We start from the raw sequence: 21907 nt of genomic DNA, 5'->3' as shown, positions 1-21907 counted from the left end.
GTAAAGTACAACTTTTGTGTGCGCATGCAGAGAATGACTTAGTGCTGGGGTAAAAACTCCTTGAAAAGGCATTTTTAGAAACACATATCTATATATCTATAAAAGTGAACGTGTCTGTCTGTCTGTGTCTGTCTGTGTACATTTCCCTACGCAATAACTCAATTTTTAGTCTATAGACTCGAAATTTGAAATACCGGATACTGAGATTTGGGAAAATCGATGTGACGGGTGTCAGCCAGAAATTTGGCTGTTAAGGGGTCAAATTTCAACGATTTGACCTTTAAGAAATCTACCAAACTCCTCCGACAATTTTGGGTCTAGACACTTGAAATTTTAGATATAGGTTCCTTGAACCTGGATCTAACTTAATAAAGTGATTTGAGCCCGAAACTATAAATTTTAAGGGGTCATAATAGGGGTCAAAGTTTTAAAAAATTAACCATTTTTTTTGTTTTTTTGCTTTTTTTGCACAGCATACACCTCCAAACACCCGAGCAACGCCGGGCACCCCTGCTAGTATATATATATTTTTAGAAACACACACATTATATATATATATATATATATATATATATAAACAAGTATTCCATGTATTTATGCATATTATAAATATGAGGGCATTCCAAAAATAATGCCTTCTATATTTTATTCTGCCTGAATGGATTAGAGGGGATTGCAAATTGCATTAGTACGATGACTAGGCTATGACAACAGCATATTCTTTTCATTGTTGACTCTAGTATATATCCGACAGACAGTTAATCAACCGAGAACCACATTCTATATAAAAGCTTATAAGATATCAACAGATACATACTCGCAAGTCAAAACAATGACAAGAATATGCTGTTGTCATAGCCCTAATGATGACTAAACTTATGCATTCATGACCTGAAAGTTTCATCTGTTGCAGATATTGATGGTGTGAAACTAAGAATTGATCGTTTTTGTTTTACGGCATATCAACCCTTTTCAGGTTATTTAATGCCGAATCCAATGATTCTGAAGAACAATTTTTTAATAGATTACATTTGTTGTTTTTAACTCCGTTTCTATTTAACCCATAGTTGGGACCCTAACAGGTACTACCACTCCGGGTCAGAGTGAACCTGGGAGCAATGGCAATTAAAGGGTGGCTCCACACTCCCCAAAGCCTGCAAGCTGGGGCCTCACCACTGGATATGGTTTAAGATCATATCCAGGACCGTGAGACTAAGAAAGCAACCCTCGTCATGGACATGTATCGGAAGCAAAACGCACCATTGAATTCCTGGTGAAAATGCATTCAGAAGGGTGGTGACTATGTAGAAAAATTCATTTTAATGGTACCACTTCTGTCTTCATAGCTCTTCAACTTTTAGGTAAAAACAAAAATAGGCGGCTTTACTTTTGGAGCGACCCTCATACACTGTCTACATATTTTTTTGGTATGTACTTCACTGCCCGATATGTGAACATAACTTAGTAACTGTATGCAAATATATTTAAGGCAAGGAAGCCACAGAAAAACGTTCATATATTCCCCCTTCTGAAAAAAATCATGTATTTCCCCCACCCCACACACACACACCTGACCAATGTGCTTATATCGGTCAAGCATTATAATGAATTATTTCCACTTGTTCTATCTGACAAACACAGAAACTAGATAACAGGGAGGAGGATGGTGCATGCCTCCCACTCGACCCTTGCGTACATCCACCCCATCCATTCCAGACTGGCACTGTCTAACCATAAAGTGAACATTCTGCAAGGCATACAATTAATGTCCGTGTTATTTATAAACGGTTCGAATTGTTATTCTAATGTTTACAACAGCTAGAAATATTAGAATATTGATGAAATGTTTGCAACTTTCAATCTATACAAAGAGCAAAAGGGAATTCTACGTTAATTAAAACACTCAAGTGTTATCACTTGTTCTACTCTTGATTCTGGTGTCAATGAATTCAACTCCTCCACTCGTTATTCAGCTGTCAAAAATTCAACACCAACGTTCGACACTGCTGTCTAAACTTCAAAATGCGACTCGCTGCTGACAAGACTTGCTTCTTCAACGTCCAAATCTAAAACTCCCGTCTCTCAAAACTTAGGGAGTTTTTTTGTCCTTATTTGCATATCACGTGACAGACTTTACAAACTCGTAGCCATATAAAGAAAACAGTGGCCATTATTTTTCTTCTTCATTCTTTCCGGCTGCGCCAAAACAGGTTTTTAATAATTTTTAACATCTTGTCTTTGGTAACATTTCAGACCACATATTCCAAGACCAAATAAGATCCTCTCAGCACGGGCTCATACGATGAATAATGCACCTATTCCAAACTAAATCATTTAATCACAACTGATGAGTTATCAGTAGGGCTATGACAACAGCATATTCTTTTCCTCGTTTTGATTCTCATTTATTGATATCTTATGTTTTTAGGTAGAGTGATGTGATCCTTGGTTGATAAATTGTTTTTGTGTCGGATATATACTCAAGAGTTAAAACTATGAAAAGAATATTCTGTTATCATAGCCCTAGTTATTAGACCTATACAGGGTGTCTTGACCAATCTGTGAAAGGAAGCTGGAAAGGTCAAGGAAGCAAACAGATTGAAATAGGAAATACAAAATTGTCACATTTATCGAAAATACCTAACTTTTTTCTTGACTTAAATTCTCTGGTATAGTAAACTCAACACAGGATGATTCTAAAATCTTGATATCAAAAGTAATAGAGAAACAAGTAGTACAGCAATACAAACCCCATTTCTTCATTCAATTCATTCACTTTAAGATCATAATCGGTTTGATGTCCGTTTTATATGCTGGCAAGTATTACATGACTTTAAAAAACACGATTTCCAAACAACCTATATCTAGCCAGGACCATATCCCTCACGTTCACTTTTATTACCCCTGTTTTCTTGGCCTTCCTCTACAAACTTAACTTGTTAACTCAACTGCCCTACGTCGACTAACCCAAGAAGTGTCATGTATTCTTTCAATGAAGCCATACCATCAAAATTTCCTCTTCTGGATACATCTTCCTATCCTGTTCGGATTTAATCTTCCTCTGAAGTCATCTGATCTAAACCTGCCTTTAAGACTTACACTAAACATCTTACATATTCTTATATTATTTCTATCCATAAAACGCATGTTCTCAATCCTCACTGGTCAGATTTCACTTGTATACATCATCACAATGTGTACTAATGCCGGATAAATTCTTCCTTTGGTCAACATCTAACTCAAGAACTCATCTATTATTTCAATGTGGTTTCCTATTCTCCACACATCCTTCCATACACGCAGATTTAATGTTTCTTTGAAGTCACCAGAAACAAGCCATCCAAAACTCATTGTGACTGTTGCTAGATTCGTCTTGGTATTTTGGCCCTTTAGATAGGACGATACTTTCAAGCCCGCATCAGTCCAACAGGTTATCTGTGGACCCACTAAACCCAATCAACTACAAACCAGTGATGTTCGTTGTCTTCATCCTTATGTCGAAATATCAAAGCCTATTAATCCCTTGCTAAAATCAGTCCCTATAAAATAGGTCCCAAGTCTTAAATCAAAAGGATATGAAAGGAATCGCGTTAGAATAATGCAATAGATAATTATTAGTATTTGCTTTCCCACCGAAGCAAAATGTGACACAAGGTCGTTTTTAATGTGGGTTTAAACCAGCTCTCCGAAAGAAAAAAAAAAAAAGGCAAAAGGGGCACTCCTATTCATACTCTATGTAACTTGAAAACTAAAATAAGGTAGATCCTACATTCGAGTGATGATTTGGATAGTACACTTGTAGTAGTACTATGGAAGTGAGGTAAAGTCCTTTTCAGTGTTAACTCTGAAGAGAGTAATGCAGTTTTTCTCTAGCTACTAAAAGTACCAACGAGGTAAGAGGCTAAAATCTTTATATTAAGATTGCAAGTAACTTACATAGATTATTTTAATAGAAATATTCGATATTTTTTGACATTTCATCTTGCATGTATCTGATGTCGCTAGCATATATCTTTTATCTCATTTGTAAAAATATTGTATGCTTTTATTTCGATGAACATTTTTTGTCGTATTTATGTGAATCTTTTTCTTGATTGTAGTTTTCACAGTTGCATGTGCGCATTGGAAATAAAATCTACTTTAAACAGGACTCAGTTTGTTAGTTCTCCCATGCAAAACAATAAACTAAAGATTCACTGTAATTCAAGCAAGAACTCTTAGAAGATTTTATTTCTTGAAGATTTAGTCTTTGCTTGGGAAGTGCTCATTATAGATGAGTTAGTGGTCTCTTGTACCATCATGGTATCTAATTTTAGACTTAACAAAAATTGGCACTGCATTGGAAATAAACTTCAAAACATGACTCAAACAATTTTTTAGTTCTCTTGTGCAAAAAAAAAGGAGCTAAGGAATCACAGAGCCCCTAACTCCATTGATTGGCTATAATGAAGAGTGGAGAATTTGTATGTATTTTACAGAAAATTCAAGCAAGAACTCTGAGAAGTTTTCCTTCTTGAAGATTTATTAGTCTTGGCTTGGCAAGTGCTCATTGTAGATGAGTTAGTGGACTGTCATACTATCAGAGTGGTACTGCATTGGAAATAAATTACTTTAAAAACAATTCGTGCAGCTTGTTCTCACATAAAATAAAGGAATCGCATTCAAATTACATTCTTCAAAGTAAAACAAAACACTAGAAAAGCAATATAGTAATAGAACATAATGGATTCGCGTTTTTTGAATTTTTGAGATGAGGATTGGTTATTCGTGTTATTTTTTTGGCATAATATTTCGAAATTTTTTTGATAAGGATTGATAATTTCTATCATTTTGATTCAAACTAGTGTTCTCATCTTGAGTTTTATTCTTACAACTTTTTGGCCAATGTAACATCCGACCTTCACTTGTATTTTTCCCAACTCTGGAATCTGTACAGAATTCTTTAACTTACGGAGGTAGCATGCTCTTGTTCTGGAAGCCATGACTGGGTGGAATTGTATTCCATTTAAAATTACATACAGATTGGCAAAGTTCAACAAAATACACTTGAAAGAGGTCGGAGGTTACATAAGCCGAAACATTATTCACATATGAACATAACTAAAAAAAAAAAATAAATAAAATTTAAAAAAAAAAAAAACGTTTATCATTATCTGTCTTTTTGTTCTCATTAATAGAACAATGTAGCATTGTCAGTTTACAAGGGAATGCCAAGGAAATCATGGGAGTTATAAAGATGGATTGGAAATAAGCGGGGTAATTAAAAACTTGGCCAGAAAAAGGTAGTTTGGAAGTTTACTTCTAGAAACTATCCAACATAAGAGAACATATCAAAGCAAATATGAGTATATCGATTTAAATCAGATTCCAAAAGGGTTTCAGAGATTATGTATAGCTGTCGATAAGATGTTTCCCCTAAGCTATGCAATTGTACAATTTTGGAAATATCGGCACAAAACCAAACAATCCAAACTAACCTAAGTAACCTTTATGATATTGGCATGAAATATGACAATATAACAATGAAAAAAAAAAAAAAAAACGGCGCCTCTGTCTCGGGACATATCAAACTAAGATTACCAAGAGAAGTTGATTCCAAAGAAATTGATCTGCGTGTCGTCTAGTAATTAATTTGCCGTGAGCTGACTAAAAGCAACAATATATATGGAAAAGAAGGAATACAAAAATAATTCACACTTAGAAGTGTCAAATCATGTTTTGCTATCTCGAAGGTGTGATATTTCGGAAGCACTGGATGTTATTAACCTCCAAACACCAAAGCGAAAAACCGGCTGGTATGATACGATTCTTGACTATGACATTTAAGCAAAAAAAAATCCCTATCTTCAAAATGATATCAAGAGAGTGTCCAATGGTTATCAACCAGGATGATGACAGTATTCTATTATTTTTCTCCTTCCTACAGCAGGATGTTGTGACACAAGAGTTGGAAAGTGGGATTGAAGAGTCAACGCTCTAGAAGAGTACTAACCTGCAAAAAGGTCCGAGCAGTTCCATCGGCATTCTTCAGTAGGGGCGCCTAAGGCAATTAGCAATCCACTGACTTCTCAAAAAGAGAAGCCTGAGAGGATGGACTACCGCTAACAGTACAGTACTAGTAACATACTGCAATCAACAGGGAAAAGGCCATTTAAAAAATGGTATGAACTGTTGGATTTGGTGCCAAGTAAAAATCTATGGGTGAGCTTAGTGCTTTTTTTTTTTTTTTTAAACTCCCAGACCTAGTCGTGGCCTCCAAAATGCAGTATCATCGTTTCCATATCAGCAGCAGACAGCATTCCGTCTGCTCCCAAGCAGAGCAGGTCATGAGGTCTACCATATCCTGGTGCAAAGTTGTCTTGGATAAACATTCAGATGATATATAGATGCACTATATTCAGTCTTTTTTATGGCTTGCTGCACTTTGCTATTGGGGAGGGGGGGACAACACAATAGATTAAAGTCGTTATTTCCCAACTTGAACTCTGCATAAAGCAAAGTTGGATTAAGAGCATGTGTGGTTGAACTGAGGGACACTTCTATTTAGGTCCCATCCTAAATTGCTTAATTATAGAAATTAAGTTATCAGAAAAAATGTTAAAATTGAGTAAAATCAATTTGTAAAAAAGCAAAGTAATATTTTTAAATTTGAACTGCAAATCAATATTCACGGTTAAATTGACTTTTATAGGTTTTTGGGTATGCTGAAGAATATCACATTTAAATTTGGGGCAAACAAGTACTGTTCTGAATAAGACTATTATACAATGTATTCCATTGGAAAAAATGTCTTAATATCCAGAAAACTTATCTGCCCCAAATTTAAATGTGATATTCGTTTTCAGCATACCCGAAAACCCTTGAAGTCGTCATTTTAAAAGGTGAGCGTTGAGTTGATGCTAAAGTAAAAATCTAACAAAGCATACAGGATGTTCCAAAAGTCTTGGGAACATTTTGACATTGAATATCTCGAAAAGCATAAAGAATAAGGATCTGCAAAGAAATTAAATAGATCAATAACCTTACAAAAAACCTTATGCCTTTAGTTTTAAAATGCCACCACTGTCATCGTACTACCATTCATAGTTAAGCAGATATGAGGACGTGAAATGTGGCCAAGACCTTTGGAACATCCTGTGTATATAATTGTAAAACATTTAGAGTAAGCAAATATGTACTTCTAGGAAAGTGAAAATTAAGTTTCCATTTTTTTTTTTTTTTTTAATTTAGAAATGACAAATTATGATTTGATCAACAATACATTTAATTAACTCTTTCAATGTTGAAAATTTTCTGCAAGTATAATGCAATAACAAAGTGATAGAATTATTTCTAATGTTCAGCAAATCAACATCCACATAAGTGTTGGACATGACATGTCATACATTACTGTTCATTTTATAAGTTGGATTATTCAGACTACTGTTCTCATCGAGGATTTTATTTGTACAACGTTTTAGCAGGTGTAACCTCCAAATTTCTTCACGTGTAGCTTGTCAAATTGGAGAATCTATCGAAGACGAGAATCTGTATGGAATTTCAAATACAGTTGCAGGCTATCATTCCCGCAGTCATGATCAGGTAGAAGTTTAATTTGCTATGGTATTCTTCATATCGCTCGCACTGAGGATTGAACCTTCAACCTCCAGAATGGTTGAACTAAATTTTCCATTTGAAATTCCGTCCAGATTCCAGAGTTCGACCAAAAATTCATGAGTTCTTGATATACCTGAAGAAGCTCGGCGGTTACATAGGCTGAAACGTTGTGAAAATCATGCTCAAGGTTAGAACAGTAGTGCAAATAATACAAATTATCAATCCTCATCTCAAAATTCAGAAACAAATTTTATAATTAAAAGCCGTTGGTGCCTCTGAAAAAAGAGCCGATTATTTTAACTTATGAACTCAATCTGGGGAAGGATTGCGTTCAAAATACAATTATAAAAACCATGTTTACTTATTCGAATATCCCCTCGCACAATTACCTATATTCTTAGTTGAAGGAACAAACTTCAAATGAAATTGGTATAGAGATTTTTATCTCCATAAGAAAAGTTGAATTCTTGTTTGAGAGAAAATAATTGTACTTCAAGATAAGTTGGTGTTTTATATGGTGGAGTGACCGGCGGATTCATCAGATTGAGCCCAGGTAAAAATTCAAGACAATAGGAGTTATTTCCCTTACTATAAACGTATACAGTTTCCCCCCGGGAACTTTGATAAGGAGGTAATGCCTCGAAATATTAAACCTGTACCAATCCACACTCAATATATGTAATAATCAGAGTTGATCCAGTCATAGTGTTGTCAATTAAGTGTTGTTTTTTTTTTTTTTTTTACATTGGGAGAGGTTATGAATTTAGTAAGATATGAATCTAGCGGTTAGTTTTTTTTTTGGTTTTTTTTTTAGGGGATTTTTTTTTGTAAAATCTGGAGATTTCGTTTGCCACTCATACAAGCAAAATTTTATTTAACCTACTTTCCATATTCATTTCATTTCTAATAATCATATCAGAACTTCTTAAGCTACTACAATACATGATGATATTCAAAACAGTGGTGTTTGTACATTTCAATAAAATATTTGTAATATTCCCAGGATCCTCCGACCCTAAAGCCTCTAATCAATGACTACGTTATAAGTCTTTTACTAAGCTTCATATTTCTCGATTAGTCAGGTACAACTTGTTCCTCAATTTAATCGTTTGTTTTTTTTGTTTTTTTTTGTAATATTTAAATAAAATACAAATGTTAAAACCACATAATTTATACATTAAATGTATAAATTAAGTACAGACGACAATATGTATTTGAATTATTCACATACGGCATAATCACGTTTGACACACTGGTTCCCATCAGATCACCGACGTTAAGCAACGATGAGCCTGGCTAGTACCAGATGGGTGACCACTTGGAACTTCCAGGTACTATATGTGCTCTCTGCTTATCTTGGCATTGTTTCCAGTTGTCTTGGACTTCTTGCCACTGGACTAAAGCAGTGCCGATTCAGGAGAATTTTGGTTAGGGATTGCGCCACCCTTGCCTCACAATTACACGCACAGCTGCCCCTACAGGGGGTATCCTTTGTCTTTCGAGACTAAACAGAGGCATTGATTGTTAACACTTTCCCATAACGTTTTATCCGATGTAACCTCCAGCCTCTCCAGGTGTATCTTGCCAAATTCTTGGTATCTTTCTGTCCAACTGAAATTTATATGGTGTTTATTTAATCCACAAGATCAGCATACTTTCGTTTCATCAACTATAACCGGGTGGAAATTTAAAATTGCAATCAGTAATCGCTCACGTTGAGGATTGAACTATCAACTCCAGAAAAGTGTCGCTTACGACTGAATTTTACTTAGTATTTTACCCGTTATGTCTTGCATTCTTGTGGATAACGCAGGTATGAATTTTGGAAGTCCTTGATTAAATAAAGGGTTCTGTCCAAAATTTTGTACAGATTCCACTAATTCAAAAAGATACGTCTGAAGTTTGGAGGTTACATCGTCTGAAATGAGACGAGAATAGCAGTCCAAATAATACAAATTAACAAGTCTCACCTCAAAAATTCAGAAAGGAAATGTATATTGGTAGTATTTTATAAGAAAAAATAAAATCTAGTGTTTTCCTGGCAACCTTTTTTTTGTTTCAATCTAGCAATTTTATAAATCTTATTTGGCAGCACTGACACTGTTTGAACCTGGACACTTTAGTGTAAAATTAACTATTCTTGGTCTCTGCTTTATTTGGGTGGTGGTGGGCGGATAATTATGTTTTAAAATGGCTTGTCAATAGTATGAAATTTTTTTTTTCTCTTGCCAAATTTCGAAATCAATGTTTCCTGTTCTGAAAGTCAACTCACACATTAAAATACCCGAAGGCTAAAAATGTCACAACATAAGCGCACTTAAATTCTCTTAAAAACGTACATTTCTAAAGCTCGATATATACGAGCATGGATACGCATCAACATTTCACACAATATGTCAGGCTAAAATTATCTCTCCATCCGTTAGTTTCCTTACGTACTCCAATTATCATGGCAGCCTTGGTATCTTTCCAGTAATTTAGGGACGGACTTTAAACAGACCCTTCTTAGTTGCAATGAGCTATGGTTCAGTTTGGTCCTACTACATGTACCCTCCCACGTATTACCTCCTGCTTTAGAAAGGGCAAGTCTATTGCAGATTGGCTGAAGCCCCTTTACCGGGGAATGCTGAGGAGTCCATTCACAGCTATTTTTGTATTCAACTAGAATATCCCTATCAGGGGTAGCTGGTTTTCTCCACTTTCCAATGTTGTGTTACATCTTTCTGTGGTGGGAGGCAAGTAAATGTTTCTCTATATGATCTTCTGGCTTGGATCAAAGTCTAGTATCTGTTCTGTTCTAGATTGGAAAAGAAATCCTTTTAGTCTAAATGCAGAGTTCTCCTGTTTGAATTTTCTCCACATGAAAAACGATTTTTGTTCTCTTGTGAGGAGGAAAGTAAATAAATTCTTTATATCTATAAGCTAATGTGGGTGAATCTAATATACACACATTATATATATATATATATATATTTTTTTTTTAATATAATTATCCACTGACACGTGTTTCGTCGTCCACGACTCATCAGTGGCTGAATCTAGCGAGATTTGAAAGCGGCACCTCGTGATAAGAAGCCTAAACCTCTACCAATGGGAAAATTATTCCCAACAAGCATTTAGGTAAAAATGCACTTTCGTATAAATACTTGAATTCATTCAAGAAAGTATCGCTAACAAAAACAAATAAAAATATCTACGTAAAAGTGATACATTTAGTAGTCCGGCGAGGTTAGCCGCGTGGTAGAGGTTTAGGCTTCTTATCACGAGGTGCCGCTTTCAAATCTTGCTAGATTCAGCCACTGATGAGTCATGGACGACGAAACACGTGTCAGTGGATAATTATATTTTTTAAATAATATATATGCCGCTCCCCATTAAAGGGGGTACCAGATTGGTCAATGGGAAAATTATTCCCAACAAGCATTTAGGTAAAAATGCACTTTCGTCGCTAACAAAAACAAATAAAAGCATTAGCAGGAAGGCTTGCAATTGCTCTGGTATAAATAGAGAACACTTATTTTCTTTTAATTTTAAATTTTTAGAGTGGAGACCAAGAATTTACTCAGCATTGATTGGATGAAAGTGGGTAAGGATAGAGGCACTAATTGAAATACATTTTAATCCCACCAAAGCACTCCCTGCATTTCTCAGAAATTGAAACCCCTGTACATTTCTACTCAAAAGCGTTAAGCCTTTAAATTCTTTGTTATTTTCTATAATTCTCATGTTTTTAGTTTTCTTATATACATACAGGACAAGTAGAGCATGTGGAGTTCTCTTCCACGAGTGAAAAATTCACTATCACCATGACTAATGTTTGTGCCAAAATTTCAAAAAAATCTAAGGCATGTTTAATAAGAAAAGTGTCAATGGATGAACGATTTCGAGCAATTTTCCCTCTATAATGCCCCATGGGAGGGGAGGGGGGGCAATCTGAGTTATCCTGGATAATCCGTTCTGGCAAAAATGTACTTTCATCATGACTAATGCTTGTACAAAATTTAAAAAATCCGAGGCGTCGTTATCGAGAAGAGTACGAATGAACGAGGGTGAATACCTCCTTTGACGAGGAGAGGGAGGGACCAAAAAGTAAAATGCATTTCCTGATGTACTCCACAAACACAAACCTCACCATAATGTAGCACGTTTGATAGAAGTGGTATATATTTGTCTAAGTATCTTGGGTAATGTAATTTCACAATGTGTATGGTTATTGAGAGGTAGGGTGGGTCTATCTTTGCAAGGAGTTTAGTGGACAAACAGGAACTACAATTTATTAGACTGAAGCTGAGTTAACCAACGTTCGTTTCTTCTATGCCTATGTTTTTCTTTCTATAAATTTTTATTCACAAAATACATGGTCAAATATTCTTCCAGGTTAAATATTAGTATCACTGATGATACTTCCTTTTTGTTTATAATTATTCCAATCAAAACTTTTTTTTTTTTAATAATCTTTAATTTATAAAACTCAGTATGTCTGTCTCCATAGTATCAAACTCTCTCTTCCGAAACTAAAAGTCACAGAGCGGCGCTAGGGGGTCTCAAATGATTGAATTTTCAATGGACTGTTATCGTATAGGTTTTTAGCCGGTTAAAATAGTTTTTAAGGGGTAAAAATTGAAAAAAAAATCGTAATAAATCTTGTACATTCATCTTAGTCTATTTTTAATCAGTTCATATGTGTGTCACATTGGTACAGTGGTAACGTCACTAGCTTTGAATACTACAGTTTTGCTTTTGGTTTCAATTCTAGTTGATGGCACCAAAATACTTTTTTTTTTTTCCTTTTGAAATCACGATTATAATATATATATATATATATATATATATATATATATATATATATACGAAATCTGGTCAAATTAAAATATATTGAAGCGTATTTTACAACCGGGCAAAGCCAGGTGCCCCTGCTAGTAAACAAGATACAAAATAAGGAGAATGTCAAGCATACAATGAGGCTGAGAGCGAGACAGAAACATAGTAAGAAATGGATCAGTTCACGAGTTAATTGTGGCCAATTTAAATAGAAGATTTTGGGGGGTTTTGCTGCTTGTTCAAGCATAACTCAATCCTTAAAACTGCCTCACTTATAACACGCTATTTGTAAACTAACAATTTGAGTGAGCTCAAATTCTGACAGTCGATTTGAAGATTATTACTTCAGACGAGTCGTGTATATATTTATTAGTGCTGCTATCTATATGTAAGCCACTAGATCACTTAAGCAAAGAGATTTAGACACACACACACACACACATATATATATATATACACATACATACACACACAAACATGGATGACAAAGTAGCTACATTCCAGTTTTCCAGATTTTATTTATCTTATTCAATTTTCAATATATTTAAATTTCTGTATATTTTACAGAACTGTTTCATTACGTAGAAACAATTAGTATGTCAATATTGAATATTTTCTATTGTATACTCATCAAAAATCAGAATTTTTAACTTAAATTAGGCATGATCATCGTTTACTATATATATATATATATATATCGTTTACTATATATATATATCGTTTACTATATATATATATATATCGTTTACTATATATATATATATATATCGTTTACTATATATATATATATCGTTTACTATATATATATATATCGTTTACTATATATATATATATATATATATCGTTTACTATATATATATATATCGTTTACTATATATATATATCGTTTACTATATATATATATCGTTTACTATATATATATATCGTTTACTATATATATATATATCGTTTACTATATATATATATATCGTTTACTATATATATATATATCGTTTACTATATATATATATATATCGTTTACTATATATATATATATCGTTTACTATATATATATATATCGTTTACTATATATATATATATCGTTTACTATATATATATATATCGTTTACTATATATATATATATATCGTTTACTATATATATATATATATATATCGTTTACTATATATATATATATATATATCGTTTACTATATATATATATATATATATATATATCGTTTACTATATATATATATATATATATCTCGTTTACTATATATATATATATATCGTTTACTATATATATATATCGTTTACTATATATATATATCGTTTACTATATATATATATATATATATATCGTTTACTATATATATATATATATATATCGTTTACTATATATATATATATATATCGTTTACTATATATATATATATATATATCGTTTACTATATATATATATATATATATCGTTTACTATATATATATATATATATATCGTTTACTATATATATATATATATATATATATCGTTTACTATATATATATATATATATATATCGTTTACTATATATATATATATATATATATCGTTTACTATATATATATATATATATATCGTTTACTATATATATATATATATATCGTTTACTATATATATATATATATATCGTTTACTATATATATATATATATATATATATATATCGTTTACTATATATATATATATATATATATATATCGTTTACTATATATATATATATATATATATCGTTTACTATATATATATATATATATATATATCGTTTACTATATATATATATATATATATATCGTTTACTATATATATATATATATCGTTTACTATATATATATATATCGTTTACTATATATATATATATCGTTTACTATATATATATATCGTTTACTATATATATATATATCGTTTACTATATATATATATATCGTTTACTATATATATATATATCGTTTACTATATATATATATATATCGTTTACTATATATATATATATCGTTTACTATATATATATATATCGTTTACTATATATATATATATCGTTTACTATATATATATATATCGTTTACTATATATATATATATCGTTTACTATATATATATATATATCGTTTACTATATATATATATATATCGTTTACTATATATATATATATCGTTTACTATATATATCGTTTACTATATATATATATCGTTTACTATATATATATATCGTTTACTATATATATATCGTTTACTATATATATATCGTTTACTATATATATATATCGTTTACTATATATATATCGTTTACTATATATATATATATCGTTTACTATATATATATATCGTTTACTATATATATATATCGTTTACTATATATATATATCGTTTACTATATATATATATATCGTTTACTATATATATATATATCGTTTACTATATATATATATATCGTTTACTATATATATATATATCGTTTACTATATATATATATATCGTTTACTATATATATATATATCGTTTACTATATATATATATATCGTTTACTATATATATATATATCGTTTACTATATATATATATATCGTTTACTATATATATATATATCGTTTACTATATATATATATATCGTTTACTATATATATATATATCGTTTACTATATATATATATATCGTTTACTATATATATATATATCGTTTACTATATATATATATATCGTTTACTATATATATATATATCGTTTACTATATATATATATATCGTTTACTATATATATATATATCGTTTACTATATATATATATATCGTTTACTATATATATATATATCGTTTACTATATATATATATATCGTTTACTATATATATATATATCGTTTACTATATATATATATATCGTTTACTATATATATATATATATCGTTTACTATATATATATATCGTTTACTATATATATATATATCGTTTACTATATATATATATATCGTTTACTATATATATATATATCGTTTACTATATATTATATCGTTTACTATATATTATATCGTTTACTATATATTATATCGTTTACTATATATTATATCGTTTACTATATATTATATATATATATATATAGTAAACAATGATATATATATATCATTGTTTACTATATATCATTGTGTACTATATATATAGTAAACAATGATATATAATTGGGTACATATATATATATATATATATATATATATATATTATATATAATCATTTACTTTAATTAGATACCTACAGACACTAGTTTTTCATCCCTTCGGAAATCATCAGTGCAGTGTGTCACGATTAACACCAGTCGATAGATTCGAACCCAGCAACAGAAACTATTTCTGTCTTCATTAGCCGGGCCCCAATCCATTCAGCTCTCAGTAAGAAATTTTGTTGTATGGGAATAAAGATCTGTACTATTGCTTTCATCTCTTAACACAATCTTATTTTTGTGATTATATCATAAAATTAAATGAACGTTGATTTTCTTGACAACAAATTATGTTGTTTTCATATTCTATGAAATTATCAGTGTCCTTTTTACAATTACCATGAATAGAAAAATTCATACTTTTTAGACATTTGAGATTTTATAAAATGCATTGCCGATAACAATGTTTTTTTTTTTTTTTTCAAAAACGTCAAAATCGATGTGGTCCATTCTAAAAATGAACCTGCAAACTAACCCTCTTATTCATTCCTTGATGGACTTGATGGTTAGAGTCACAAATTATGAAATCAGCTATGCATGGTTCAAGTCCACGTGGATCTATTGTAGCCATTGATGTACTCTTGAAAAACTAAGTCAACAATTTTCCTCGTCACTAAAGGTTTAAAATATATATACATCTCAAATTTTAGATTTTCAGCTTCAACATTAACTCCGAATAGGTAGATATTCTATCAACCAGTGAAAACAACTTTACCAAAAAACATAAGGCAACTTAGTTAAGGAATAACTAAAAATATTAACACACTAGCGTAACACATCAGCATGCGAGTACATAGATGGATATTCTTCCTGTGATTTTGGAGGTTTCGGTTAATGTTTGATTTGAGCCGTTTATGCTGTTGCGCTGTCGCTATTTTTATGTGAACGCGTCTCAATTTCATTAGAGTGTGCATGCGATTTAACTGCGAGATCACCTGCTGCTGGCATAAATGTTGACATTTATGAAAATCAAAAACTTATGACTGCGTGGATTTATTGATTAGGTAATCATAAAAACGAATATTACATACATATAATTTGCCTTAACTGACAACAGTGTAAGACCAACATTTTCATCTTAGTCTTACAATATCGTTCCCTTTAAGTATGATATATATATACGTACACACATTCCAAAGACGCGTGCGCGCACGCACACACACATTCCAAAGACGCGTGCACGCGCATGCGCGCACGCGCACACACACACCGAAGACGCGTGCGCGCACACACCGAAGACGCGTGCGCGCACACACCAAAGACGCGTGCGCACACACAGACCAAAATGTGCGCACGCACACACAGACCAGAGACGCGTGTGCACACGCAGGACGTGCGCACACACACACAAAAAAGACGCGCGTGCACACAGCCTGGTAGACATATACAGAAAGATGTACATATCCACGGACACAGAGTTAGCTAAATAGAGGTAGATATTAAAAAAATCTAACATTCTCATCGATCTGTTTAACACATGAATGTCAACTGAATCCGTACAACAACTAAGGTTGCCTCTAAATCTGACTAATTTTACATAAGATTATTTAAAGCAAAAAAATATAACTCACTTTTTTTACATTAGAATTTGTGAATTAAATATTCCCGATGTTCACTTTGACATAACTGATCAATTTAAATATTTATTGCCAGCTTCAAAATAAGACCGTCTAGATTGGAACAAAAATTAAAATTCTCAACCTAGAATTTCTCCTTCATTGACCGAGCTTAGAAAAGACTATGTGCGGTATCAGAACAGATACAACATTTTGGTCTTAGTCAAAAAGAGCAAAGAGAAGTTAAATGTGTTGACGTCAACAATTTTAAATTCTAGTTATAAAAAAGTTTCGTCCATTGTATTATTAATTGTATTATCAATACTAGTTTATAAGCAGTCGTTAAATGATGTTGCTACAATACCTGGGTATGTCAATTTCCATCTTTAACTTCTACAGTTTTCTTCGAGTAGTATGAAGAAAAATGTAAACTTTTGTGTAAAAAGAATTAACGAAACAGAAAACGCTACATGGTATTCTCATGAGAGAAAGTAACTATGATGAATGTGCTTTTATTGGCAAAAAATGTTTTTAATTCAAAATAATTTCCCTTTGAATACGCTGCAGATATATTAAAAAAAAACTAACATCTAAAAAAAATCCTAGCGTCTACAAAAAAAATCTAATACATAAAAAATATATAAAATATAATATATAAAAAAGCTCACTTCGATTAAAAATATTTATGTAATTTTTTTTATTGTAAGTTTTATTTTATTAAGTTTATAAAACACGTCTAGTTAAAAAAAATATTTAAACTTATTAGATTCAAACTCTGGTATCGTTATTGTAAAAACTACCCTCGCAGTGTGTACTCTGCCTATTTTTTTATGGTAACCGATACATTTTGAAATTCTTTAAGTGCAATTGTTTGAATCTCTTCTACACTTGGTTCAGATATATTTGCCAGGTAATTTTTGAAGTTCTTTTTCATGAGTTCAGTTACTCCTACTGGAATGATAAAGATCTTCCTAAGATCCATTTTTTTTTTGTTTTTTCATGTCATACATAAGAACTTTATTTCGTCATGTTTTTCCTTCACCTATTTAACTTCGAAGGATGCTTCTTTTTTTGCCTCATACCACTATGTCAGGTTTTTCAAGGTATGCAGCTGTAGTAATTGCATAGTCATAATGGATGGTGTATAACTTATTTCCAACTGTGCTTTCTGGTATATGTCCCCAAACCTCTGTCTCACAGAAGAGATGTTGCGAGTTTGTCTCTGCTTTATCGTTATTTTCATGGAAAGTGTTCAACTGAGCTTCAATCTATGGTCCCCCCTCGCAAAACTTTCACAAGAAACACTAGACTAGCTGAAAACATTATCAATAATTTTCCCCACTCTTTATCTGTACCTAAACCTAAACGTAGATTCCATGATCAAAGCTTCTTTCTTAGAACTGCACGCCTGTGGAATTGCCTTCCGTTTTCCTGCTTTCCAGCTGTCTATAATATGGTTGCCTTCAAGTCCAACGTGAACAAGTTTCTGATGAGCCGTTTCACTTAAGTTAATAAATTTACCGAACTTCCATTACTATCGATTACTATGTTGTCCTTTTGACTACTCTACACTCTTTAACCCTTATCCTTGAGTGGTCTATCGGCCATGATAAGTGGTGACGCCTATGTAAAAAAAAAAGACTAGATGCTGCATTCAGTATTCAACATTTTACAAATCGTCCAGCGGATATATTTACACTCCATTGTGTCGCATCATACAGCACCAGTCCCTCAGCAGAATCTTACAACTGTATGTCAGGTGGCTCACACTGTGTGGCAGAATCTGCACTTGTTGTCATTGATCGGACCACTTATTTTCTAAAAAGCATTGTCATCAAGCCTTGATCTTAGGCAGCCATTATAATCCTCTCCTGATCATAGTGGAATGAACCTCGTTTCGGCCAGTATATATATAATATATGTACTTCGTTATCTATATAGTCCTGAGTTAAATATAGCCTTGGCAGACAGTTTCTGTATAGTGTCAACACTTTCCTCGTTTAAGTGCCTAGTATGTTAACGTCTAGTGATCAGTCGGCAGTGCTAAAGTTGTATGTTATCACTAGGGTTGTGACAACAGCATATTCTTTCTATTGTTTTGACTCTTGAGTATATATCCGTTAATTTATGTTTTTATATAGACTGACGTGATTCTCGGGTGATTGACTATCTTACTGTGTTGGATATATACTGGAGTCAAAACAAAGAATATTCCGTTGTCCTAACCCTAGTTATCACTAGGGACTAGGACAACAGCATATTCTTTTCATTGTTTTTACTCTCGAGTGCATATCCGTTGATATCTTATGCTTTTATATAGAGTGATGTGGTTCTCGGTTGATTAACTGTGCCGGATATATACTCTAGAGTTAAAACAGTGAAAAGAATATGCTGTTGTCATAGCTCTTATCACAGTCATGGTTTGTTGGTTAATAGCAATTTTGTTTTTAAGTTGTTTTACAGATTTTTCTTACACAGCCAATATTTTCTCTTATCTTGGCATGCTGAACTAAATCGTTTTATGGAATATGTTTTCTTAACCTTTTTTTTTCCTACTCGTGACTTTTAAACTATTGTTTATTGGGATTAAATATTTTAAATGATACCAACAGTAATATTCTCAAATTTCAATTGGAGATCGATATCAGCACATTTCAATAAATCTATTCTACTCGCAAACGCATCTACAAATGGACAATCATACTGCAAAATATGATTTCCTGTATTAACAGTCTTTAAAATATCGTATATTATGTTCTATGGACTTCTCCTTTTTCTGCACCATTCCGTCATGTTAAAATGTTTTCGACTAATGGTGTATGCCACCAACGATTTCGACGATCGTTTTTATAACCACAATTTATAATAACCAACCAATCAGAAGCTTCCAAAGTTACTATAAAAATTGTCGAATTTTGGATTCAATCAGTTCTCCGTCGTCTGTCACGAACCTGCATTTGATTCTTCACCGCCATCTTTTTTACTAGGAATTACTTAACAATCAAGATCGGAACTGCACTGATTCTTCACCGCCATCTTTATTCAACATAATGTCTCAACACTTAACACGCCATGTTTTCTAGATCCGGTGTATTACCTTTTGAAACTTAAAAGTAATCTTTTCAGAATTGTGCTAAAAAAATGATGTATTGCCATTATTAAAGATGCATCGTCCATTCTTAAATGGATCAATTAAATGTTGCCAATCTTTGACCTTTTACTAAGATTTTTTTTTATGGCGTTTGTTATTTCATTTGTTGATATTAGTTTTAGTTCTTCAGATGTGAACTTGTTTATCACGCAATAATTTCTATCGTTATCCTCATAAATCTGTCATGAAAATTCACCCAGTGTGACAGAATGCCATTTTTTATTTGAAATAATTGTTCCATTTGATATCTTGAATGTCACAACTTATGGCTTGAAATTTTGTGGAAAGATGGTAAACCGTAAATCATAAATCACTATTTCCAATAGGGAATTTATTCATGTCAAGAAATGGTTAATATGTACAAAAATTAATCCCCACACTGTCATTCTTCATTTTTTCGAATTTGCCTTTCAGTAATAGATGAAATTGATATACTGATGCAGTGTCAGCGTGGTATACCATATTATGGCAATACTGTTACATAGACATAGGAAGAGGAGGAGGAGGATATATATTGTTTTCCAAACAGCACCAGATAAACTGTATAACTTGTATGTATTGTTTAGCCAGGTAATATATCGACGTATCAACTGGGTCATGTATCAGAGAGTAATCACACAAGTATATATTACAGTTCATATTTATATAAAAGGTATCAGTCTATAAGAATGTATGCTTCATACCTTTTCTTTCTCCAAGAGTTCTATCTTCACTGCTGGGCTCTGTGATGAACATGAAATGACCAACACCATAACCAATTGAGACCTCTGGTCTTCCTTTTTTTGTGAAACCACAGAACAATACTTTATATTTTTTAAATATAAATTTATTTCAGCTATCTCAATCGGTCTTTGTAAGGAATCTGCATTACATGTCTACATGCTTGTTCTTTACAGCCCGCTTCCTGGCTTTTTGAAGCACGTCCAGTCACTCAAACTCTACGATTGACTAAAATTCCCGACTTCTTAACCTCAGTTCCGCTACGTAATCATTAAAAAAGTACGTCTCAACATGCGACCTTTCTCATACGCCTACCCAAGGTCATTTGGTTTATTTTACCTAATGTATGTAAACATCTTTAGCTATGACCCTTTGCTACACTTTATTCGATAAACAATAAATAACTCCCAATCTAAACTATTTTAACAATATCACTGGATAGATAAATAAATAGCTCAATAATAACTAATTTAACTTTTAACAATGTTATTATCTAACACTACTTTCATGGATAATGTTGGCAACCTTCGTGGTTCCTACTATGATTAGCTGATTCTAAAAATGTGCCGAATTAAGTAAAACAAACACTTAAATCATGCAAGAATAAATGATTAGCCAGTTCATGATATATCATGAACTGGCTAATATTTGTCTGATTAGCTTCTACTATTCAACAAAACACATAAAAATACAAAATATGGTTGATAGATTGTTTTTGTTTTATGGCATATCAACCCTTTTCAGGTTATTTAATGCTGAATCCAGTTATTTTGAAAGAAAATTTTTTAAGAGTATATATATATATATATTTTTCAAGTCGGTTTATATTCAACACATAGTTG

At 31.9% G+C, this 21907-nt stretch overlaps 1 protein-coding gene and 1 pseudogene across 13 annotated transcripts in view; one reads left to right on the top strand and one right to left on the bottom strand.

Annotated features, from left to right (window-relative positions):
* The window catches only part of LOC145287867 (anoctamin-4-like), a 746862-nt gene that overhangs the window by 277792 nt on the left and 447163 nt on the right, over positions 1-21907 (bottom strand). The window lies entirely within an intron of this gene.
* LOC145288493 (5S ribosomal RNA) lies at positions 8822-8939 on the top strand (annotated as a pseudogene).

The sequence above is a fragment of the Euprymna scolopes genome, chromosome 11, assembly GCF_053919585.1.
Source record: "Euprymna scolopes isolate OS-2025 chromosome 11, ASM5391958v1, whole genome shotgun sequence".
NCBI classification, from domain to species: domain Eukaryota; kingdom Metazoa; phylum Mollusca; class Cephalopoda; order Sepiida; family Sepiolidae; genus Euprymna; species Euprymna scolopes.
Note: the sequence above shows the minus strand (reverse complement) of the source record. Positions and strands in the feature narration are given on the sequence as shown.